The sequence below is a fragment of the Bufo gargarizans genome, chromosome 1, assembly GCF_014858855.1.
Source record: "Bufo gargarizans isolate SCDJY-AF-19 chromosome 1, ASM1485885v1, whole genome shotgun sequence".
Classification (NCBI taxonomy): Eukaryota; Metazoa; Chordata; class Amphibia; order Anura; family Bufonidae; genus Bufo; species Bufo gargarizans.
The window spans coordinates 5,284,334-5,296,866 of NC_058080.1; the positions used below are offsets into that span (position 1 = coordinate 5,284,334).

General features: G+C 41.9%; 1 protein-coding gene across 1 annotated transcript in view; it reads left to right on the forward strand.

Annotated features, from left to right (window-relative positions):
* Positions 1 to 12,533, forward strand: part of SLIT2 (slit guidance ligand 2) — a 284,983-nt gene that overhangs the window by 177,827 nt on the left and 94,623 nt on the right. The window lies entirely within an intron of this gene.

The following is a 12,533-nucleotide window of genomic DNA, read 5'->3' on the forward strand; positions in this document are numbered from 1 at the left end:
TCCTGATATATCCCCATATATGCACACATCACACAGTATAATACCTCTGTATATGCTCCACACACAGTATAATGCACCTTGCTGTGCCCCCCACAGTATAATTCCTCTTATGTGTCCCCTACACATTATAATGCCTCTTATGTGTCACTTACATAGAGTAATGCCTCTTATGTGCCCCCACAATAGTATAATACCCTTATGTGTGCCCCAAACAGTATATTGTCCCCTTATGTGTCCCTCACACAGTATAATGCCCCACTATGTGTCCCTCACACAGTATAATACCTCCTTATCTGTCCATCACACAGTATAATGCCCCCTTATGTGTTCCTCACATTGTGATGCCTCCTTATTAGTGTTGAGCGAGCATGCTCGGCCGAACTGCTGTTCGGCTCGAGCATCGCTATGCTCGGCACATCCGAGTGCTCGACCGAATACTGCGGGTGCTCGAGTACAATTTAATACGATGAAAGTCAATGGGAGACCCAATCATCAAACCAGGAACCCCCTGCACTGAAGAAGAGAGGATGTCTGGTTCACAAAAAAAGGTTAGAAATTAATAGAAACTCCATCAAAATGGTTTAAAAACAGCATTAAGAGGATGGCTGGATGCGTCTTGGACTCCTATTATCTACAACATACAATAGACAACCACACAATGGCTATATGCCAAAAGCCAGGTATATGCAAGCTATCAATCTATCCATGAGACAGATGACAGGCTTAGTCAGCACACCTTACAATGGCAGCCTTGTGCACTATGAGACATTCCAAACCAGCTCTCATCTGACTGAGAGACAGTAAGCCTCATAATATTCAATAACCTTTGTATACAGTTTTGTCATGTAAAAACGAATTTGCATAAAGATGGGCATATGGGAAAGACATGTAAATGAGCAGAATCTGCCTTGTTTTTCAGCTGAAAAAACATTTGCATGAAAATTTTTTGATCTACACTACTCATGAACAGCGCCATCTATTGGTTTCATAGTCTTATGACAAGACGATTAGTCTTGTCATAAGACTATGAAACCAATAGATGGCGTTGTTCATCTTGTTGGGGCGCTAGTAAGTAGGGCACACTGCTCAACAGAGTCAACACACCGTGTAGCACTCAGACTATAATAGCCTGCGCTAACATTGAGGTGTATATCGGATTGCTGCTATCATTCACACATCTTCTAGCACTTTATCTGCCATAATAAAGGCTTGTTAGAGTGTATCTGAGGACTATTGCCCTGCTTGTAATGACTCATGAACAGCGCCATCTATTGGTTTCATAGTCTTATGACAAGATTATTAGTTTAGCCTTTTGCATAGAAAATTCGCAATAAAAATTTGCGATTAGAATATTTGCGATTTACACTACTCATGAACAGCGCCATCTATTGGATTCATAGTTTTGTCATAAGACTATGAAACCAATAGATGGCGCTGTTCATGAGTCATTACAATCAGGGCAATAGTCCTCAGATACACCCTAGCAAGCTTATATTACTGCAGAGAAAGTGCTAGAAGATGTGTGAATGATAGCAGCAATCCGATATACACCTCAGTGTTAGTGCATGCTATTATAGGCTGAGTGCTACACGGTGTGTGGACTCTGTTGAGCAGTGTGCCCCACTTACTAGCGCCCCAACAAGATGAACAGCGCCATCTATTGGTTTCATAGTCTTATGACAAGAGTAATCGTCTTGTCATAAGACTATTAAACCATTAGATAGCGCTGTTCATGACTTATGAACAGTGCCATCTATTGGTTTCATAGTCTTATGACAAGACGTTTATTCTTGTCATAAGACTATGAAACCAATAGATGCCGCTGTTCATTAGTAGTGTAGATCGCACATTTTCCATGCAAATGCATGTCTTTCCCATATGCCCATGTTTATGCAAATGAGTTTTTACATGACAAAACTGTATAGAAAGGTTATTGAATATTATGTTAGGACAATCAGAAAACTTCTTGTCTCCCTAATGATATTGATCTAGGTGCGCAGGTCCACCCAAGCCATCCAACATATCTGTAGTAACTTTGAAGCTTACTGTCTCTCAGTCAGATGAGAGCTGGTTTGGAATGTCTCATAGTGCACAAGGCTGCCATTGTAAGTTATGCTGACTAAGCCTGTCATCTGTCTCATGGATAGATTGATGATGGCTTGCACATACATGGCTTTTGGCATATAGCCTTTGTGTGGTTGTCTATTGTATGTTGTAGATAATAGGAGTCCAAGACAAATCCAGCTATTCTCTTAATGCTGTTTTCAAACCGTTTTGATGGGGTTTCTATCAATTTCTAACCTTTTTTTGTGAACCAGACACCCTCTTCTCTTCCAAGCAGGGGGTGCCTGGGGTTCTCCCATTGACTTCCATTGTGCTCTGCTGCTTGGTAGAGCACACGAGCATACCTATGTGTTCAGCCAGAGCACCCGAGCACTTTGGTGCTCGATCAACACTACTCCTTATGTGTCCCTCACACAGTATAATGCCCCCTTATTTGTCCCTAACACAGTATAATACCCCTATGTGTCCCTCACACAGTATAATGCCCCTTATGTGTTCCTCACACAGTATAATGCTCCCCTATGTGTCCCTCACACAGTATAATGCCCCTAAGTGATCCCTCACATAGTATAATGCCTCTTATGTGTCCCTTACATAGTGTGATGCCTCTTATGTGCCCCCACACAGTATAATGCCCCTACGTGTTCCTCACACAGTATAATGCCCCCTTATGTGTTCCTCACACAGTATAATGCCCCCTTATGTGTCCCTCACACAGTATAATGCCCCCTTATGTGTCCCTCACACAGTATAATGCCCCCTTATGTGTCCCTCACACAGTATAATACCCCTACATGTCCCTCACACAGTAAAATCCCCCCATATGTGTTCCTCACACAGTATAATGCCCCTTATGTGCCCCTACACAGTATAATGCCCCTTATGTGTTCCTCACACAGTATAATGCCCCCCTAAGTGATCCCTCACATAGTATAATGCCTTTTATGTGTCCCTTACATAGTGTGATGCCTCTTATGTGCCCCCACACAGTATAATGCCCCTACGTGTTCCTCACACAGTATAATGCCCCCTTATGTGTCCCTCACACAGTATAATACCCCTACATGTCCCTCACACAGTATAATACCCCTACATGTCCCTCACACAGTAAAATCCCCTCATATGTGTTCCTAAACACAGTATAATGCCCCTTATGTGTTCCTCACACGGTAAAATGCCCCTATGTATCCCTCACACAGTATAATGCCCCTTATGTGTTCCTCACACGGTATAATGCCCCTATGTATCCCTCACACAGTATAATGCCCCTTATGTGTCCCTCACACAGTATAATGCCCCTTATGTGTTCCTCACACAGTATAATGCCCCTATGTATCCCTCACACAGTATAATGCCCCTTATGTCTCCCTCACACAGTATAATGCCTCTTATGTGTCCCTCACACAGTATAATGCCCCTTATGTGTCCCTCACACAGTATAATGCCCCTTATGTGTCCCTCACATAGTATAATGCCTCTTATGTGTCCCTCACACAGTATAATGCCCCTTATGTGTCCCTCACACAGTATAATGCCCCTTATGTGTCCCTCACATAGTATAATGCCCCTTATGTGTCCCTCACACAGTATAATGCCCCTTATGTGTCCCTCACATAGTATAATGCCCCTTATGTGTCCCTCACACAGTATAATGCCCCTTATGTGTCCCTCACACAGTATAATGCCCCTTATGTGTCCCTCACACAGTATAATGCCCCTTATGTGTCCCTCACATAGTATAATGCCCCTTATGTGTCCCTCACACAGTATAATGCCTCTTATGTGTCCCTCACACAGTATAATGCCTCTTATGTGTCCCTCACACAGTATAATGCCCCTTATGTGTCCCTCACACAGTATAATGCCCCTTATGTGTCCCTCACATAGTATAATGCCCCTTATGTGTCCCTCACACAGTATAATGCCCCTTATGTGTCCCTCACATAGTATAATGCCCCTTATGTGTCCCTCACACAGTATAATGCCTCTTATGTGTCCCTCACACAGTATAATGCCCCTTATGTGTCCCTCACATAGTATAATGCCTCTTATGTGTCCCTCACACAGTATAATGCCCCTTATGTGTCCCTCACACAGTATAATGCCCCTTATGTGTCCCTCACACAGTATAATGCCCCTTATGTGTCCCTCACACAGTATAATGCCCCTTATGTGTCCCTCACACAGTATAATGCCCCTTATGTGTCCCTCACATAGTATAATGCCTCTTATGTGTCGCTTACATAGTGTAATTCCTCTTATGTGCCCCCACACAGTATAATGCCCCTACGTGTTCCTCACACAGTATAATGCCCCCTTATGTGTTCCTCACACAGTATAATGCCCCTTATGTGTTCCTAACACGGTATAATGCCTCTTATGTGCCCCCACACAGTATAATGCCCCTATGTGTCCCCCACACAGTATAATGCCCCCTTATGTGCCCCTCACACAGTATCATGAAAAAAGTATTGGCATCTTGTTGTAAATGCCAGCTTGGTGATGTTTTACCGTTTGTATAGCTACCCATGCCCCACATTGATACTTAATGTATAATGTGTAATGTTGGTGGGGAAAGCCACAGTCCGCCAGGTATTTCTGGACACTGCAGGAGAAATGTAGTATTAATTCAGATGAATGGCCGTCCATGCAATATAAGGACCATGTAATATGAGTCTGGGGTCCTGTGTGTGGGGCCTTTCTATATGACATCCATGTTCCCTAATTGGCATGATAATCTATTTGTAGCTCCAGGATCTCAATGAAAAATCCCCCCCCCCCTTCCCCCTAGTCTTCAAGGTTGGGTGCAACTGAAACCTCTGTAGCCACTATAGTTACACCCCTGTGTACAGCTTGGCCAATAAATCCTGCCATAAATTCATATTAAAAATCATTGTTCCCCTTGTACAGGGCAATAAGCAGGAGGGGTATTGAAGGACGTGTGCTCCAGGTGTTAGATGGGAAGGGAGTGTCCCCTACAGACCTTTCTCCCATGTGAAGGAAAACTTTGCTATGTCTGTGCCCTATAGTGGAGGTATTTGAAGACCCCAAATCAACCCTTGCTATAAACTCCTAGAGAAGAAGGCTTCAGGAATAATGTCCGTCATTTACACATGTTTTATGCCCGTGTTGGTGTAAGATAGTCTCAAAATTTGGTGCATATGGCATGTTGCACCAAAATTTTGTAACTTTTTATGTTTTATGATGCTGTTGCCAGTTTCATAGATTTTTTTGTAAGTGGGTGGAGTTTAGTAGAAAAGGGCGGGTCCACCACAGCATATTTAAATTCTATATTTATTATAATTTACGCCAGAAAAATGTCTTAAATTATAACTAGTACCTGGAGTAGGTGTCAGTTTCCGGCGCACGGACCTCGCAGATGCAAGAAATGTATGAAGAGGCCTAATAAATCGGTTGCATCTTTCGCCATTCGGCATTTTATTAAGACAGGCTTGTGAAACGCCAGTTTTCAGTAAATGACCCGCAGTGGCCTTTTTTTAAAATATATAATATACTGTATATAACCTGGCTAGGGTAGTATACTATATGAACCCTTTGACATACAGATGTAGCAGAACTGAATTGTTAGCGACATGTGGTTTTATATAAGACTGCAAACAAGCCTAAAGCGTTCTAAGAATATGCAGTGATAAAGACGCAAGGTGTTGAATGACAAATTCAGCTCTACTACATCTTTTATGTATTTGATTCTGTGCAAACAGGAGATGTGTGTCTCTCAGGCTTCCTATCAATCTTCATTCCTACAGAACAGTATGTGTGAGAGACATATACCAAGGGGAGTGGATAATGGAGATATATGGAACCACGTATAATCTGTATCCATCGCCTCACTCCTGCCCGACGTGCTGATCAGTCATCGCTGCTTATGGCCCCGCTGTCTTATTATCTGATTCCCAATGATTTAGTAAATGGCTTCTGATACTGACAATGATGATTTTGTACCAGGCAGAGATACGTATTTATAAACCGCCTATTTCATTTACTTTGGGTCCTTTTCCCTTTCCCCTTCCTTTACTCTTGCATGAAAAATGGATGAAATATTTGCTGCTTGGGCGTCCTGTCATTTTTCAGCCTTGTTCCGCAGTTCACGGCTGTATCTGATGTGCACAGCTGTTGATTTTCGGCTCTGAGGGACTGAAGAAAGTGTACACTAATGGTGAAGTAACGACAGGTGCAGGTGGCCTAGACAGTAGAGACGCTAGCAGGGAGATTTATCAAAACTGGTGTAAAGGAAAACTGGTTTAGTTGCCGATAGCAACAATCAGATTCCACCTTTCATTTTTCACAGCTCCTTTGGAAAAATGAAAGCTGTGAACTGATTGGTTGCTGTGAGCTACTAAGTCAGTTTCCCTTTACTCCAGTCTCCCCCACAGACCTGTGACATATAGAAATGTATCCGAGCAAAGGCACGAGTTAGTAAGGGTGTTCCAATCAGTTTCTATGACGGACTGGGGCCTTGGGGGCAGCCAGTAAAAATACCATAGACTGCAATAGTATTCTATTGCAATCTATGGTACAAGAGATGAGGTCGCAAATTAAAGTCCTCTTCGGGGACTTTATAAGAAAAAGTACTTATAAAGCAAAAATTTATAAAAATAAGTAAACAATAAAAATAAATAATATAATATTACATAATAATAATATTATATAGCCTAATATAGTATAAATAATAAACAATTAAATAAATTAAAAAAATATATATTATATAAATAATAATAAATAAAATATTTTTTTTCTGTTGCAGTGAATGCCATCATGAAAAATAAAAATGGCTAATTGCTGGGGAGGGGGTAGGGTTTTTTTTTTCATCCAGCCCCCCAAAAAGAAAATTGAATAAAAAGTGATAAAAACATATGTGCTCCAAATAAATAATAAAAAACTACAGCTCGCCCTGCAGAAGCCTTCACACAGCTCTGTAAATGGAAATACAAAAAGGTTACAGCTGAATATGGCAATGCAAACATAAACAACATATAAAGATATTCCATAAAAACTTGATAAATTTGGTATCGCCATAATCGTACTGACCCACAGAAGAAAGGTGTTGTTTCATTTTTAATGTACATAAATAAACCCCAAGCCCATTACAAATACAACTTGTCCCTCAAAAAAAGAGGCAGTATGTGCATGAAAAATGTAAAAAGTTATGGCTTTAAAAAAATATAAAGACAAAATAAAAAAATATAAAAAACTGATTAAAATCCCATAACACTGCAACTTCTATCCCTAGCCCAGCTACCCTAGCCCACACATCCCCTATATGAAAAAACCTATAAGGAAAGGAGACATCATTTGAAAAAGTATTTTTTTTTTTTATGAGAAAAACTGGTCTTTTTTTGTCCCTTTTTTTACATCTTCCTGAGTATAAAAAAATAAAACAAAAAAATACTAAAATAAAAATGACATAGAAATAAAGGCCCATCTATCCCTGATAAAAAGGCACAAAAACTATTTACATTAGCAAACAGAAAAAAAATGTCATGGCTTTCAAAAACGCTTGTTCTAAAGACACAAAAAAGAGAAAATGTGTCTGTTCAGGAAGGGGGGTAAGTGGACGGTCTTGATCTAGTTACTCTAATAAAAGGCTACTCCGGCAGCTGTGATATAACATATGCGCATTTCAGTCATCATGGTAACGTGTAGAACAGTGGTCTGCTAGAGTTGAAGGGACCGGAGCATGCTGAGAGTTGTACTTCTGCACTACATTGAAGGATATAGGTTGCAGAGCAAGGATATAGATCACCACCTCAGCCGGGCCCTCAAACAAATAAAAAACTACAGCTCGTCCTGCAAAAACAAACCCTCACACAGCTCTGTAAATGGAAGCACAAAAAAGTTATATCTGTGAGGATACAGCAATGCAAACATAAACAACATAGGTAATAAAAACGATATAAATCTGCTATCGTCATATAATCGTACTGACCCTACGAAGAGGTTTTTCTTTCTTTTAGTGCACATTGAACACATAAAAAAGCCCCAAAAATCATGGCTGAATTATGTTTTTTTTTATCTAAAAGCCGATGTTCATATACAAAACTTGTTAGATTATTATATTTAAATGTATCTGTATAGTGCCCCAGTCCGACACTGCCAGTGTATAGGCAGTAAGAATGATGAGTCTTACTTTTAGCACACTTTGCAGTAGTGCAATGCCGTACTCATTAAAGGGGTTTTCCCATCTAAGACAATGGGGGCATATCACTAGGATAGGTGCGGGTCCCATCTGTCGGACCCGCACCTATCTCATGAACCCAGCCGAAAAGGACTCCGGCAAAGTGCTTGTGCAGCTACCGCTTCCATTGACTTCTATGGGGCCAACGAAAGTAGCCGTATATATTTTTGGCGGCCTCATAGAAATGAAAGGGGGGCGGTCACTTATGCGCGGTGCTCCCTCCTTCACTTCGCTGGCTGCCTTTACGAGATAGGTACGGGTCCAACAGGTAGAACGCGCATGTATAAGACAATGGGGTCACATTCTAGTGATATGCCCCCATTGTCTGAGATAGGAATACCCCTTTAATTCTTTCTGCGGGGTGCATATAAAAGTTTGGCGGGCTCCAGAGGCAATTAACCCTTTCTCCAGCAGTCTTTTGCCATAAACAAGCAAATACCATGCTGTCTTTATCCAAGCACTGCCTTGAAAGTGGTTCTCAACCATCTAAAATGTCTGTTCTCTTTCTCTCAGGGGGAGACTGTCAGTTTTAACTAATTAGTGACTATTAACAACCATTAGGTATAAATGGGGCACAAGTATAAGGCTAGGTCTAGACGACGACATTTGTTGCGCCACATTTTGTCGCACCAATGTCGCTCAACAATTTTTATAATGGCAGTCTATGGTGTCGCACTGCAACATGCGACATGCTGTGACTGTGACGCGACAGTGGCAAAAAATCCATCCGAGATGGATTTTTCTGTGACTGTCGCTTCGCAGTCGCAGCATGTCACAACGCATGTTGCAGTGTGACACCATAGACTACCGTTATAAAAATTGTTGTGCGACATTGGTGCAACAATAAGTCGCGCGCCAAATGTCGTCATGTAGACCTAGCCTAATACTCATTGATGCATTACCATAGGCAACAAATCACTGCATATAACTGGGTGGCTGCATATACACAGTGTTCAACGAGTGCTGTATATAGTAAATGCCACTTCCTGCTCCGATCCAGGCAAAAATATGATTGCTGGCGGTTGGCTGTCTGCACGAGATTCTGGGTCTTAGGCTACGTCTACACAACGAGATTTGTTGCGCGACATTTTGTTGCACTAATGATTTTTCTGCGACTGTCGCGTCGCAGTCGCAGCATGTGGCATGTTGCAGTGCGACACCATAGACTGCCATTATAAAAATTGTCGCGCGACATTGGTGCAACAAAATGTTGTGCGACAAATGTTGCGCTCTATCTAGTCGTGCGACAAATGTCGTCGTGTAGACGTAGCCTTAGTTGCCCCAGATCAGTTCTGCTAGTTAGGCTCAGTAGTCAGTAATTGAGGCTAATATATCAGCCCTAGTCACAGGAGAAATCAGCAATAAAACATAAATGTAATGTTAAAAGTCTACCAAAGGCTTTGACTGAAAAATAAAAATATATAGACAAAATGAACAACTGATTAAAATCACCACCACACGGCAGCTTCTATCTTCACCCCGGCTACCATATTACATACATCCCCTATATGAAAACTTAATTCATAATAAAATAAAAATAAAGTATAATAAATATGTGAAAAACTGGCAATTTTTTCCCCTTTTTTATGTTTTCATGGGTATAAAAAATAAACCAAAAAAGACAAAAATAAAAATTACATAAAAACAAAGGACCATATACATTATCACCAAAAAAGGCACAAATATGATTTCCATTAGCGAACAGAAAAAAAGTTGTGGCTTTCAAAAACGCATGAAAAGAAAAAACAAAAAAGAGAAAATGTGTCTGGACAGGAAGAGGGGTAAGTGGACGGCCTTGGTCTAGTTACTCTAATACAAGGCTACTCCTGCAGCTGTGATATAAAATTTGCCTATTTGAGTCATCAGGGTAAGGCTACATGCACACGACGTATGTGTTTTGCGGTCCGCAAATCGCGGATCTGCAAAAATAACCGGATGACATCCATATGCCATACGTTTTTTTTTTTTGCGGATCCATTGTAACAATGCCTAAAACGGATAAGAATAGGACATGTTCTATTTTTTTTGCGGGACTATTGAACGGACATACTGATGCGGAAAGCACATAGTGTGCTGTCCGCATTTTTTGCAGACCCATTGAAATGAATGGGTTTGCATCCTATCCGCAAAAAAAAACGGAACGGACATGGAAACAAACAACGTTCGTGTGCATGTAACCTAACGTGTAGAACAATGATCTGCTAGAGTCGAAGGGACCGGAGCATGCTGAGAGTTGTAGTTTTGCAATACCTTAAATGACATAGGTGGCAGAGCAATGATCGCCATCATCCGTGATAACAGCCGTGTCACCTTACCCGGGTTCAGAGAAGCGTGCTGTGTATGTGAACAGAGGTAACCCAGTGTCGCCCTAGTCATTGTACAGAGCCCCCATGCCTGAATGCTACAATATAATGCGCCCCTCTGACCTTTAGCCGCATCGGTGGCAGCTGCCATACTGACGCTAATAGAATTTCCCTCGCATATTCCTCAACATAAAATGTAGGGAGCTGAAGTGGCGTTTTTCAGGTTAATTGAACCAGTAAATTCTTAATGGCTCCTTTTCATTTCGTTAATGTAATGCACTTTAAGGCAATCAGAGGAGAGTGAGACCATAAAGTGCTTAAGTAATCAACCTACAGCACTGCCCATCGCCGCCGCGCTCCCGAGAGCCCACATTTAGGTTTATTTCAGAAAAACAGAGATCCCGTCATTTAATTGTGGCATTTACGGGCGAATACCAGGGTATTGAGAGAGGGCATCACACTATGTCAGCAGACCTCACAATTACCGTATTCTCTTTATTTTCTCCATCTTTGTCCACTTACACAAAACTGCTACCTCTGCCCCCCCCCCCCCCAAAAAAAAACAACTGCGTCGCTGCTGTCTACCATCTTTCTCAGAGTCCTGAACAATATTCTAAGGCACTTTACATTTAGAAGGTACATGTACAGATAACAATACTAATGGACAAGTCAAACAATAGGAGTGAGGGCCCTGCTCACAAGAGCTGACAATCTATGAGGAGTTAAGGCTGTATTACACTGGACGATATTTTAGACGAGATAATCGTTACTGAGCGCTCGCATGAACAATCGTTAGCGATCATCTTGTAGTGTAATACTGCAGCCGATTGCTCGATAACTAAGCAAGCGCTCATTCATGGGGCAATTCTGATTTTTAAGCGTGCTGTCTAATAGCGCTCTGTCGCCAGCAAACCACTAGACAGTATGGGGACGCGCGATGGCATAACGATCGCTGTTCTCCATGCTGTGGAAGAGATTGCAGCATGTAATAGCAGCGGTCACCTCCGCTAGTTAGCAAGCGATTGCTGGGAGGGAACGTTTCCCTTCCGACAGTCGCTTGCTGATCTGGCTTTAGGGGTGACATAAGGGGACCTTTAGATTACATTTGCATAAAATGATGTGTTTTTTGGGCATGCTTGTCGATGTTGGGCGGTAACTTGATTTTCTGGGGTAACACATTTCAGAGAACTTGAGAGAAGTATTGGAAACAGGAGTGGAAGGTTCAGGTAGTGGAGGATTTTGGTCTTAGGCGTTCTCTTGGAATAATGACTTTTTATCACATGCCCACAACCTGCCTCTGTAAATAGAAGATTCATACTTACCTGCTCCCTGCCGTTTCTGTGCCTCGTGCTGCCTCCGCAGGATCCATGTTCCAGTCCCTAGACTGTTTACATCCGGAGGTGCATGGGCAATAACTGGCTTCAGCAGTGATGTGCCACTTGTCTGTCCGTGTCCATGTAACAGAGTTTGGGGACCGGAACATGGAGGCGCGCAAATCTAGAGCTGCATGGAACAAGTAAGTAAGTATCTTCTATATAAAAAGTCTTTGGGGGTCATTTATTAACCTGAAATATACCTATATTGGGTGTATTTCAGGAGCAATCTGCGAGTTTTCCCCGCTTACGCCAGGTCTAAAAATGTTGGCGTGACGGGGAAAGTGACAAGTCGGCAGGCCTATCTCATTTATCATTTTCTACGCCTGTTTTAGGCGCAGAAAATGGTCTAAATGTAAGACAGCAAGGAAGCTGTCTTACATTTAGAAGCGACGTCTTACATTTAGAAGCAATGCACCGGATTTATGGAGAGGCCGGCGCCTCTACATAACTTCAGAGATCCACCGCCAGCGCAGGGGTTTTATTAAGACCAGTATCTAAAATGTATTCCCAAAAAATGATTGGGACCAGTGATTGGGGCAATTATCGGGAAGGAGCACTCCAAGGAGCATTCCTTCGATAATTGCCCTGTCTAAG